Below are 14,789 nucleotides of genomic sequence, written 5' to 3'. Positions count from 1 at the left end.
TAAAATTAGGAAAGGTTTCGATCGAGTAAATACAAAGAAAATATATTTCCTGTCTTGTTATTAACCTTTAAGATCGTCACCAAGAAGTAGGGAATTCAAAAGAAATCTCATCAGCCAAGAGTGATGAGAATGTGAAACTTGGAAGCAGAAAATATGGACGCATTTAAAGTGAGGTTCGACAAGCATTTGAGAGAGAAGGGAATAGAAGGTTGTTTCAATATATTTAAATGAGAAAAGATGGAAAATAAACACGAGCAAGGACTGGTTGCACCAAGTGGCCTGCTTCTCGACTGAGAATTTTATGCAATCCCATCCTTTGCAGTATGATTTAATCGTGAATTTTGACATTGTATTCTGTACCTTTTGCCAATGCAGTTAAACATTCTATCAGCTTTAATGTGATTAGATTGTTTAAAAAAAACACAGTTACATGTAGACAGGTACTTCGCATGTTCACAAAGGCAGTAAACCAATGTATAATTGTGGGACAGAAGGTAAAATGATGATATTAGAGTTCAATTTAATTTCCAACTAACCGCCTGGTCCCCAACAATAACCTGTACCCTCACTCTCACACAGAGATCAGTGGAATCAGTAGTAATCTCTAAAATTTTATTGTTTCACACTTTCAAAAAATCACTTTCTTTATGTATTACAATGTTTTGGACAGTAGAATCACAAATAATCAGTCGACAATGTGACAAGCAGGATGTTTCTGATTAATTTATCATTCAATGATTGGGCAAGTTACAAACTAAGTTCATGTAAAATTTTTAATATCACTTGAAACACCTCACTGGAGGACTAAAAATAACATGGTGAAATCCTCACACAGGGCCAGGTAGGCTCAAGGTATGCCCAAAACTGAGCTTCATATAAACTAGACTGGTGTGTGCAGATGGCTGTTTAATTGTCCCCAGTAGCAATTCTGGGAAGCCAATATGGATGTCAGGCCAATTATCCCCAAAATGGTCTTTATTCGTAAAATATTTAAAAATACATTCTAAAATATTTCAAATTGGATATTATGGAAACTGCAATACTATTCAACTTTTCTCTGTGAGCATATTTCACTTTGAGGTCCCTCAAGATAATTGTGATACCTGTGACTTTTACTATTTACAGTTAATAGCAAGCATACAGCCTGTGGAGTTCTGCAACTGTCAGCCAACTGGTCCATTATGGCAGAAAGGTCTTAGTGAGTAACCATTTGCCTCTGTGCCTTTGCAGTGGCTGTTCCAAATCTTATTGCAGCCCTTAGCACATAGTCCCAGGCCTTGGAATATGCCAGTGTGCAACACTTGGTCATGGATGACACTTTGCATTGGAAAATCAATACATCTCAGGTAAACTGATGCGTGTCTTTCATTGAGTTGATGGTCTTCCAGTCTTGGTTAATGTTTGCCCTCGTGTACATCCCTGGGAACATCCCAAAGAGCACAAAGTCCTGTGTCACAAAGCTACTCGGAATGAACATCAATAAAAACCAGGAATCTCTCTCCAGACCATCTTTGCAAAGTCGCATTTCAGCAGGATATGTGCAACAGTCTCTTCACCATTGCAGGAATCTCGAAGGTAGTGTGTGATGGCACTAAATGTGTGGGCAGACATGAATGCTCTTATGGGAAATTCCCTTCTCACTATTAACCAAACTACATCTTGGTGCTTGTTTGAAAGTCCATATGAGGTATTCTCCAGTAAAGATTTGTCATTATCTTACATTACATTTTCTCACAGATTTTGTTTTATGAGGTATCTTTACTGATCCCATGGCAATAGTGGGTCTCATATTTTCGGGAGAAGAAGATGCAACTGAAGGGAGAAACTGGCAACTATGGGAGTTTAGGAGCTGACTCTTGATATGGCGGGATTCATGAGATCCAAGTGTTTGGAAAGAGATATGAAGGTCATCAACCTTGTACCCTTGCCCCCAATCTTTTTCCCTCAAAAAGATCAGAATTGCTCGGCATAAAATGATCAAGCTCCATCTAGGTCACCTTCTACTATCCTGATGTAAACAACGTTGTTGGCCCTTGAGGCCTATCATGCAGTCCACAAATGAAGCTGGAATGACACCAGGAAAGCTCCCAGTGCTGAAAAGCTTTGGGAATCAAAAGTGGTTCGAAGACACCTTTTTGCTCCTCCAATGATGCAATTGCATGTGATGTCTGAAATGATCAATTTACTATAATTCTACAGCTCAATATATTATTGTCTGAAAGAAGTCTATTTAATATGCATTTGAATGAATCAATGATAACTGCCTCCGCAAAGCCTTTGCCTTTGCAAAGTCGCTATCATTTTTATCAAAATTCATTGGTAATGAATGGAACCAAAGCTGGGGGTGTGGGCCAATGGATCATGCAAGCATTTCCACCCACCCCCCACCCCAACAAGTTATCATGGCTTCAGGGCTACAATTGTTGCTAGCCGTCCCTTGGAAATATTGTCCTTCCACGACACAGTCAGACATCAGTGGTCAGTGTAAATTACAAAATTATGATCTGTTCTTTAGTGTTGACGAGCCCTCTCTCTGTCCATAATGAATTACAGCTCCCATAAGGTTGCTGATGTACCAGAGCTAGAGCGCCTCCTATTGGCCTGACTCTTTAACTATGCCAGTGGGCATTTCTGGATCATTCTTTAACAACTCAAAACTGAGTAGGTAGCCCTGTTCCTCACCCAGAATTGAAAATCACTGTCTGTCTGCGCTATTTGTGATCAGGCCCAATCCCAGCTACCACTTTGAGGTTTGCATTTGAACTGTTTCAGTGTGCTATCTTTTGTACAACTTGCCTGAAGTTAGCAGCAATCATTAATTGGTTCATGTTTTAATCCTTGCTCACTTTGTCGATAGATGTAACAAAACTCATTTTCACAACGTTATCTTGAAGCATTAGATTGTTATGTGAAATTTATATGAAGAGTTTTAAGATCATCTAACGCTCCTTATTGATGTTAGAAATCGTAACTGTTCCCTCATTAGAATATTTCTAGTAACTAGTAGAGTTGATAAGGGAGAGCCAATGGATGTGATTTATTTTGGACTTTCAGAAGATTTTCCATAAAGTCCCATGTAAGAGATTAGCCTGTGGAATTAAAGTGCATGGGATTAGGAATAATGTACTGACATCAGTAGAGGATTGGTTGGCAGACAGGAAACAAAGAATAGAAATAAACAGCTCTTTTTCTCTGTGACAGGCAGTGATTGGTGTACACAGTGATCAATGCTTGGACCCACAGCTCTGGACAAAATATATTAATGATTTAAACGAGAGCACTAAATGTCATATCTCCAAGTTTGCAGACAGCAGCAATCTGAGCAGGAAGGAGAGCTGTTAGGAAAATGTACAGCTGGACAAGTTGAGTGAGTTGGCAAATGCATGGCAAATGCAGTGTAATGTGAGTAAATGTGAGATTGTCCATTTTGGTAAAAGAACAAGGAGGCAGAATATTATCTGAATAGCGATAGATTGGGAAAGAGGGAGGTGTAATGAGACCTGGGCGCCCTTATACACCAGTTGCTGAAAGTACACATGCACATGCAGCAGGCAATGAAAGTGGCAAATGGTATGTTGGCCTTCATAGCGAGAGGATTCAAGTCCAGGATCCAGGATACCTTAAAGCAATTGTACAGGGACTTGGTGAGACGACACCTGGAGTATTGTGTGCAGTTTTGTCTCCTTGTCTGAGGAAGGATGTTCTGGTTATGAAGGGAGTGCAACAGAGATTTACCAGACTGATTATTGAGATGGCAGCACTGACACATGAAGAGAGACTGAATCAGTTAGGACTATATTTGCTGGGTAAACGCAGGAAGGAGGTTCCTGAAACAGCGGCGACATTATAAACATTTTGGGGTAGGTCATTTAAAACGGAGATGAAGAGAAATTTCTTCAAACAGAGATTGGTGAGCCTGTAGAATTCCTTGCCACAGGAAGCAATTGTGGCCAAAACATTGCATGTTTCCAAGAAGGCGTTAGATATGGTTCTTAACATGAAAGGGATCAAAGGGTTTGGGGAGAAAGCAGTAACAGGATGCTGAGTAGGATCATTAGTCATGATCGTATTGAATAGTGGAACAGGTTTGAAGGGCCTAATGGCCTACTTCTGCTCAGATTTTCTATGTTTCTCTGACTATGTACTGAAAAATGCCGTTCCCTCCTTAAAAACACCCTTTATCTCTAAGTTTTGAAGTAAATTCAACTTTACATTTAAGTAAAAATTCATGGTGAGTCCATTTATCCATCACACTTAACAGTAGAGTGTAAGTGTGTCTACATGATCAGTAACCCAGGTGACCCAGAATGCATAAACTGGGACAGCCAAGAACCATTCGCAGTCATTAACTGAAAAGAGATGTGAGTAATAAACTAAAGCAAGTGACTTCACTACTGAGATTTCGTCCCCATTCAAAAGGAACTACAACATATACTGAAAGCTTCTTTTCTTTTCAAGGCGCTAATAATGTTAAAGACTTGGCCAAATGACTGATAAATTAAACTTTCTGTACAAACTCTTCCCTGACAAGGGGGTTCAATTTTAGTTGTTACTAGCAAACAGAAACGGGGATGGTGAGGGGTGGGGAAGTTGCAGGGATTGGAGTTGGTGGGCTGACATGGGGGAAGGGAGGGCTTTGAGTCAGCCACACAACAAATACCCATGTATTTCACTTTTCCATCATAACAGGAGGCTAGCTCATTCAGTTCACTGGTTGGTTGGCAAATTTAAAGCAGACCCCTGTTTTGTACGAAAAGACGTTTGTCCAATATTAGCAAAATTGGGAGTAGAAATGATTGTCAGTAAATTTTTATTATGCAAATGTTTAAAAGACTCGCGTCAAATTGCAGACTCCAATATTTTTACAGACTTATTAGCATGATTATTTTAAATAGGTTGAATTAACAGAGGGAGGAATTTATGGACACCTTAAGCATTCAATCTGGAATTTGCACTCCACAGTTACTGCAGTCAGATTCATTCATCGGAAAACATACTTAAATCACAGAATTGTTACAGTGCAGAAAGAGACCAGTCTGTTCATCGTGTTCGTACCAGCTCTCCAATAAACATTTGACTTTGTGTCATTCACCTACATTTTACTCTAACCCTTGCACATAGTTCCTATTCAAATAATCATCTAATCCCCTCTTGAACATCTCAATTGACTCAGCCTACTGTGCTTCCAGGAAATGCATTCCAAACCCAAACCACTCATCATGTGAAAATATTTTTTTTCTCACATCACGTTTGCTACAGTTACAAATCACTTAAAGTACATACCCTTTCATTCTCAATTGTTTTACAAGTGGGAACAGTTTCTCCCAATCTACTCCATCCAGATCTGTCATGCTTTTGAAAATTTCTATCAGATGTCCTCTTAACCTTCTGCTCTCCAAGGAGAATAGCCCCAATCTCTTCAATCTATCCTCAAATGAAGTTTCTCATCCCTACAATCAGTTTTGCAAATCTCTTTGCACTCTCACCAATGCATTCACATTATTACTACAGTGTGGCATCCAAAACTACATATAATATTCTAGGCGAGGTCTAAAGAGTGACTTATGTAAATTCAACACAACCTCCTTGTTCTTGTACTCTAAGGGGCTTTTAATAAAATCCAGGATATGCTTTATTAACTGTTTTCTGTGTCCTGCCACCTTCAATGATCTGTGCAAATACACACCAAGATCCCTTTACTTCTGCACTCTTTTAAGTATTATATCCCCTATTATATATTGTCTTCCAAGGTTTTTGTACCAAATGCATCAGCTGACACTTCTCCACATTAAACTTCATGTGCCACCAATCCGCCCATTCCACCAACTTATCTAAATTCTCTTCAAGTTCCACACTGTCTTCTCACAGTTCGCAATTCTTCCAAATTATGTATCATCTGAAATTGCCCCTTCACACCAAGATGCAGATTATTAATATATATCTGAAAAAGCAAGGGTCCTAAAACCAATTCTGGGGAATTTGTTTGCAAACCTTCCTCTAGCCCAGAAAATATCCTTTGACTGGTAGTCTCTTTTTCCTATCACTCAGCCAATTTTGTATTCACATTACTATTATCCCTTTTATTCCATGAACTATGACCTTTCTCACAGCTCTGTTGTGTGGCATTGTATCAAACACCTTTTGGATGTCCATGCACGTCACATTCCCCTCATCGATCCTTTCTAATGCCTCTTCAAAAATTCTAGCAAGTTAGTCAGACACAATTTCCACCTTAGAATTCTATGCTGGTTCTACCTAACTACTCCACCTTTTCCATGTGATAACTAATTATATCCCAAATAATTGTTTCTGGGAGCTTCCCCACTATTGAGGTCAAATTGAAATGTGTGCTATTGCTAGGCTTATCATTACAACTTTTTTTGAAAGAGGGCACAATGTCTGCAATCCCCAATCGTCAGGCGCCTTCCTTGAGTCTCAGGAAGATTGAAAGTTTGTGGCCAATTCCCCTGCAATTTCCACTCTCACTTCTTCCAAAGTCCTCAGGTTTCTCTCATCCAATTCCAATGCCTCGTCAACTTTATGTATCAATAGCCTATCCAATATTCCCTCCTTATCAATTTTGAATCCTTACAGTGACACAGTGTTCTCCTTGTCACAATAGCCTGGGAAGCAGCGATCTCCCTGGAAAAGCCAGATGCAAAATATTAATTTAACACCTCAGCCATACCTCTTTACCTCTTTCCTCCATATGTAAATCCTTTTTTTGGCCCCTAATCAGCCATACTCCTCCTCATACTAACCTTCTACTATTTATGTGCCTGTAGAAGACTTTGGGATTCCCCTTTATGTTGGCCACCAGTCATTTCTCATAATGTTCTCTGTCTCTTATATGCATTATCACCTCCCACCTGAATATTCTGTATTCCTCTTGGTCGTCAAATATATCTTTCATCTGGCACCTATCATAAGCACACTTTTTCTTCTTTATTTTAATTTCTATTTTCTTTTTCAACCTGGGAACTTTGGGTTAATTTGCCTCTCCAACCTTTATAGGGAATATATCTTGACTGTATCTGAACCATTTTTTTTAAAGGTAGCTGATTATCCAGCGACAGATTTTCCCATCATTCTTCAGTTCCAGACTTTCTGGCCCAGCTCTGTTCTGCCAGTTAATTGTCATCACTCTGGATTACCTATTTCATCTTTCTGTCACCATTCAAAACCTTACGATACAATGATCACTGTTTCCTAATGATCTCCCACTGACACTTGATCCATTTGTCTCATCACATTTCCAAAAGCCAGGTCTAATACATCATTCATTCTAGTTGGACTGAACATATATTACTGTAGGAAATTTTTCAAAACACAATCTAGGAAATTGCCACTTTCCGTTCTTAATGTCACTAATTTCCTAGTTAACATTTGGGTAGAGTCATAGAGCTATACAACACGACACAGGTTCTTCAGTCCAGCTCATTCATGCTGACCATGTTTCCCAAACTAAACTAGTCCCATTTGCTCATAAGACAATCCAGCAAGGTCAGAAATTACTTCCAGATAGATTATAGAATCAGAGAACCACAGTGTAGAAGTAGGCTATTTGGCCCATCAAGTCCACACCAATCCTCCGAACAGCATCCCACCCAGATCTACACCACTACCCTGTACTCCCAATGGCTAACCCACCTAGCCTGCACATCCCTCGGTACTATAGGCAAGTTAGCATGGGCCAAACCACTCAACCTGCACATCTTTGAACTGTGGGAGGAAACCAGAGTACCTGAAGGAAATCCCCGCAGATACGGGGAGAATATGCAAACTCCACACAATGGCCCATGCACTGTAAGGCAGCAGTGCTAACCACTGAGCCACCATACCATCCACTGTGAGCAAGACTTTTGAATTGATTAAACAGAAGCAAATTGAAATTTATCACAAAGCTTCAGAGTCTGATAAAGATGCCATTGAGTGTAACCCATAGGAGATCTTCTAGCAAGCTTTAGGAAATTGTAAACCTGTTAATGGGTTGACTAGCATACTTTGTGGTAGCAAACCCTACCAGATTCCAATGCCTTTTATTAATAATCGCTAACAATTCCTCGCCATGAAATGGTTAATTACTGAATGCTGTGAGAACCTGCACCACTGCACTCAGGGAGGTTTTCTTTCCTATTCGTGTACCTGTCCAAATGTCTTTCAAATGTGGCAACTGTGTCTGCATCTATCACTTCCTCTGGCAGTTCATTCCACATGTGAACCAACTCTGTGTGAAGATGTTGCCCCTTAGCTCCATTTTAAATCTTCCTCCTTTTAGTTTTGAATTTCCTACCCTAGGGAAAAGACCTTGGCTATTCACTCTATTTATGCCCCTCATGATTTTATAAATCTCTACAAGGTCACGCCTCAACCTCCTACGCTCCAGTGAAAAAAGTCCCAGACTATACAGCCTCTCCTTATAACCCTCCAGTCCTGGCAACATCCTTGTAAATCTTTTCTGCACCTTCTCCAATTTAATAATATGCTTTCTACAGCAGGGTGACCAAAACTGTACACAGAACTCCAAAAGTGGCTTCACCAAGGTCCTGTACAATGTCAACATGATCTTCCAACTCCTATACTCAATGGTCTGAGTAATGGTAGTTAAAACTTCAATTTTATCCTCCCTGCAATGTTGGCAACTTTCTATCATATCCCTGCTGAGCTGTTCCTCTACATACTTCCCACTAGCCAGTGGTCTACAGACCTACACAGAGCAATGTAATTGTGATGGAATTTCTGAATATCATAATGTTTAAAATTGCACTTTATGAGACATTTACTAATGGTGTGAGTGCCCAACACTGGAATATCAATCTGACATTGTCTACCATCTTTTCATATTCATGATTAAAAATATTTGCTACTTTTGTATATTTTGTTACTTTGTGGTACAAAACTCCCTCCAAAACTGTTCCACCCATTTCCCTGTAATGCACTTTGTGATGTATTACATCACACAATAGTTCTACTTCCTCATGGTCAAATGAACATTAAAAGCATTGTAACATATCAAAAAAATTTCATCCAATAAGAAACCTAATTATAAGTTCGCAAAGAAGTTCTTGATTTGTATATTTAATTATGTTGTCAGCAAAAATGAAAATACCTTGATCCTCTATGCATACAATGGCTCCTGGTTGAAAATGCAATGTCTACAAATTTGGGCAGGTTAACTCTATGAACTTATGATATTAATCAATGTAGATTAACTACCAAGGGGGCAATGTTTTGATTAATGAATATGAGTAGACCTCAGGTCTTTCATCATGCCTGCAGTCATAGTTACAATACATTAGGGAATGTTTACATCCACAACTTCTATTTTCATTTATTGATTGAGCTCCAGCTCTTCAATCATCTTGCAATAATAATGCTGGCCCTGATTGACTATGTTTACTCTCAGTATTGAAGAAACCTCACATATTACAGTTAATTCAACACATTTGAATGGATTACTGCTAATATTGAGAGTCACCCAAGGTCTCCAGATAAATGGTTAAAGAATTTCTACAACCAGATTAACATTTTATTTTCTCAATTCTTTTTTTCCAATGCATCACCATTGGTAACAGATTTGCTGGAAACAATAGTTTTACTCAGATGAAAGACAAAGATTCACTTCATTATTTTCACGAAGCTTTTCAGTGTTGTGACTTACAGGCACATTCTGCAGGACAGTCTCTGCTGAAGAACTGGCTCTTCCGCATCTTGGTAAACTATGGATAAATTTTCAGACAACGTTAATATTGGTCATTGATTCATCCGAGAATTCACCTTGCAAATTTTGTTTTGTTTTAAGGGAAGAAAGAACATAGACAGATGTTTAACAACAATAGAAGATTAGTCTACTTCCAATGTATGGCTTGCAAATTACTTTTCTCAATTATCACACACTTAGACCCAAACTTTCTTTCGGAACAAAATTTCAAGGTGACTTTTTTCACCCTAATTAGAGATCTGTTAAATAAATTGCAAAAAAAAAGCAAGAAATAGCTCTGGAAATGAATTATTGAAAGAGCATTCAATAGAAAACTGAACAAGGAGGGCAAAATCAACATACAGCCAGCCATTTTCCCAGTATTAACTCAGCTTAGGACCACTGTAGTTTGCAATTGACCCCACTGGAACTGTGCTGAAAACACACCAGACAATGTATTGGCTCAAGCAAATTTTAGTTGTCCAGATGCACACCTGAAAATGGTGTTCAATTCTTTAAATATGTTGGGTCCATCATTGCTTGTGAAGCTAGATGCAAAATTCAAGTACAAATGGGCATATTCTGTGTTGCAAATGCTCCCGTTGTCTTGTACCAAGAATTGAGCGACTAGCCAGGAAAATCTTTACAGACTACTCGTGGTCACATATAAAAGGCCCTTTTTTATAGTTTTATTGAGACCCAAGTGAAGCAGCCATTTTAGGTGCAGGTAAATGGAAAATATTTTGAATTGGCTTATGGTAGGAATCTGTTTGTTTCTTCCAATTCAGTGCTGATGAAAATTAACACAAGCAAAGACAATAGATAGGAACTCTTTCTCGATCTGGGCGTGATGTCTTTCTGTCTGTGTTAGGTTGTCCTTACTGCATTAAGGTTGCTTCAATTCCTTTCTCACTGGCATCAACTACAGGGGGTTTCATTATTTATGATATAGTATTTCAGATCTGACATTGAAATCACTGGTCACGTGATTTCAGTGAATGCTGCTTCTTGCTCATGTCCCAATGCTACTACACGTCCTTGGTCATGAGTTGGCTTGATGCCAAATTGGACAAAAATTTTGTTAAACAGTTGATGAATCCAACAAATGGTTGCACTGCCTTTACATCTTGTGGAGCTGCACCTTTTTGAGATTTGTGTAAAAACCTTTTTCCTATCAGTACATGTCCTACGTATTTGATGTCAGGCATCTTTAATTACTTTTTGTTTCCTTTTTGAACTTCAGGTTCACTTGGTGTGCTCTGTCAAGCTGTCACACTAGATTGTGATCATGGTCATCAATGACTCCTTTCACTGAGTCTCTGTATCCACAGACTAGCAAATCTTTCACACGGGGTAGTGAGATCTCTTAAGGGCTTTATTTAGATTCCTTGGATCAAATGCATACTTTCACTTTTACGTGGTGTTTCATTGTTACCATGTTGTTAATCCAGTCTGCAGAATCATCACTTTCTTGACTGCTCTTCTCTTTTCCAGCTTTCCATCTTGTCTTTCAGGCTGCCTGTGAAAGCAGCAAGGATTCTCCACAGCAGATGTTGTATTGGTCTTGCATTCTCATCTAGTTTGAGATCATATTCCGTAGAAAATTGTAACCCTGTCAACTCATCTTTGTACTCATCTAGGATATGTTCCCAGACAATAGTTTAGTGAGCTGCGGCACATTGCAAATCTCTTTTGGCACATTGAGGGTTACCAGTCCATGCTTTAGACTTGGTCTGGCTGCGATGAGTGGCATTTCCTTGCCAGCTATGATATGGAACTCCAGATCCTCATTCGTGTTACTACAATGGGCTCACAATTATCTGCCAAATTAGCACAAGGGCTTCATTTTTGGGTCATCATATTGAGCCACTCTGAACAGGTCTGTAAAAGTTGCAATGTTGCATTACACACTAGTGTCTATCTGACATTTGATTTTGACCTGATGTTCTTCATCTGCAGTCCTTGTACCAATAGTCACAAACCATTTCTCATCCATCAACTTGTCTGAACCAACCTGTTGTATGGTGCAAAATAATTCAACATTTTGCAGTGAGAACATTGCTTTCCCCATGCTGGACACACCTTCTTCTCTTTTGCAATGATGTCTTCTGCAGTATTTGGATCCTGTCTTTTGTCTATGATTGTTCTGTCCTTTTTCCCTGCATGATCTGTCAGTGTAATGCAAAACCTGGTCTGCCCTGCCATGAATATGTTCTTGCTGTTGATTCATATCCTCAGTATTTCTTGTACAGTTCAATTGCTCTCCTGAGTGTAAGTTTGTCTTCTTTCAGGAGGCACTTTTTTTTCACTTTTGGATCCTTTATTCCTAAAGCAATCCTGCCTTAAATTTAGCTCATCTTTTAATTGCACAAATTCAGAGGTTTTTGCGAGCTGAGTTAATGACATTACATGTTATCAAAGGACTCTATATTCACTTTGGTCCTTAATATTAAAAATATACCATCAAGCATACCTTCAGAGCTTTAAAATTTCTACCATGTGTTTTTTTCTGTTCTCCAGAGAGATTTTGGGTGGAATATCCTAACAGTGATAGAAGGGGAATGATTTGTACTTGTTCCAGATTATTCAAAAATCTTTGGCTATAAAATAATTCTGCAAATGCTCCCAGTTTTATATCCCCAGCCATCTGAACAGGAGCTGGTTGGGGAAAAGGTGCAGCTAATTTATCGTAAGCAGCATTTTCCCGGTGGTCTTTCTTTCCCAGTGGCGGCTCACAGCTCTACAGCTTGTGCTTTTTATTTCACCTCTGGACATACATTCAGTGCCTCACCTGACACCATATTTCAAGTGCACAACATAGTGTTGTGTTCAACAGGAGGACTTTATTGAAGTGAAGTTGAAGGTGTATGTCTACAGGGTATGTGTCACATGTTAGAGGCCACATGGTTATGGCAGGCTAGGACAGCCTATTGTACCTGATTGTCTATCAATTTAAATACCTGCCACCTTACCGTCTCTACCTGAATTAAGTCCAGACACGAATGGCTCTGGTTGACCTACCCACCCCACCACAAATTGAGGCCATTAAGTTGCCAATTAAGGACTATGTAAAGAGGTCACGTCACCTCTGCTTGGATTAACCCAACTTCAGAGAACCTACCACCATGCGGTTTGCACAACCTTGGGATGATGGGGGAGGGGTCTATGTCCCTCAGTCAAAGTCAATCTGTGTCTTTTTGAAGGATGAGCATCAGGTTGGTGATTGGGGCTGTCAACCAAACCACTTGCCCTTGCTTTGAACCCTCTTCCAACCTTTGCTTCCAACCTTTCACAGCTTTCCCCATGACATCCATCCCATGACAGCTCCCTCCCACAACATGACTTACTATTGCCTTGGGTTGCCTTCATTCCTTGGACTGAGAGATCTCCTGCCTTATCAGTGGTGCTGCTGACAACATAGAGTTCTGGCCTCTGATTGGTCAGCAGCTCTCACTAGGTAGGACTTCTGTCCCCTGGTGTCTTAATTCCAAGGGAAGGTCTACAGGTGACCTTACCACTGCCTGATGGACTCAGGGTTCGGTGGGCCCTCCCTGGAAGATATAGTATAGACATGTATCTGTCTCTCCAGATGACAGGCAAGATGCCAGGTGCCACAATAAGATTCTACTCTGTAGGTCAGTTCTGGTCAGATACCTTTATTAACTCTGATGAAACATGCTGCTTCCATAAGCAAGGTCTAATTTCCTAAGATTTAGCACAAGCACATACTTTGACTTATCCAGTTGTGAAGAATAGATCACAGTTATAACAATAATTATGAAATAATGAAATACTGAGAAATATCTGTGATTGCTGCTTCTGTTGTGATATCTCACTGGCTGCTAGATTTGAAAATTAAGGAATTTGCATATGAGCTAATCAGGTGAAAAAATTGCAATTGAACCTATCACGTACAAGAGATTTGCCTCAAAATCAAATTAGCAAGTGCAAAGTTAAGCAATGACATAACAGCAATTGTACACGTATGTAATCTCTGGTATTATCTGTCACTCATAATGTCTACATGTAACATAAAGATATCATTCAGGCCACTTGTTTACAGTGACTGAATAACATCATTCAGACTGTGATTGTGGTGTGTTATTCTTGTCAACATCTTTCTAGGTTTCTAACAAGTTTGAACACACCATCCTGCTCTAACACCTCCCTCCATTGTCCAGCTCCATGGAGATCCCTGGCTTGCTGCCACTCATACCTTACACAGTGAAAAACAAATATCTCAAGTAGGGATTTCTTTTCCAACTCCCAATTAAACAATTTAAGGATCCACGCAGGATCCTTCCTTGACAATCATCCCATCCTCATTTCTGTGCTGTACCTTTGCTACATGAGCTGCAGACATGGGCTTATCATACATATCAGTGCTGACTCCACCCTTCTCTCAATTAAGGTTCTCCAAACTTCCGTCATTGGGTCACACTACTTGGCTGTAATGTCATCTTGATAATCAGAAGCCACTTCCAATAATGGCCAAAACCACCTCAGCACAAGCACTTGCTATTAATGCCATTCACTTCTTGGTTAATATCTCATGCTTAACAAATCATTTGCAGATTCAAACCCCATATCCTTTCCTTCAGAAAGATCACGTACCTGTACCTGAAGAAATACTGTCCATCAGCTTCTGAAATGCTTGAAACAAGTATCAAATCTTCCTCGGGTAGTCTCTGACTAATAATTCTGTAAGTAATCTGAGCCTCCAGCATTGAGGACCAAATCATAGAATCCCTATGGTGTGGGAGCAGGCCATTCTGGCCATCAAGTCCACACTCACCCTCCGAAGAGCATCACACCCAGACATAGGCCCCACCCTATCCCTGTAACCCTGCATTTTCCATGGGTAATCCACCTAGCCTGCACACTCCTGGACACTATGGGCCATTTAGCATGGCAGATCCAACCAGTGTGCACAGTTTTGGACTGTGGGAGGAAATTGGAGCACCCCAGAGGAAACTTACATAGATGCAGAGAGAATGTGCAAACTCTACACAGCCAGTCGCCCGAGGCTGGAATCAAACCCAGGTCCCTGGCTCTATGAGACAGCAGTGCTAACCAGTGAGCCATGATG

The sequence above is a fragment of the Rhincodon typus genome, chromosome 2 (genome assembly GCF_021869965.1).
Source record: "Rhincodon typus isolate 14 chromosome 2, sRhiTyp1.1, whole genome shotgun sequence".
Lineage (NCBI taxonomy): Eukaryota > Metazoa > Chordata > Chondrichthyes > Orectolobiformes > Rhincodontidae > Rhincodon > Rhincodon typus.
The sequence above is the reverse complement of the archived record's forward strand: the minus strand, read 5'-3'. Positions refer to the sequence as shown.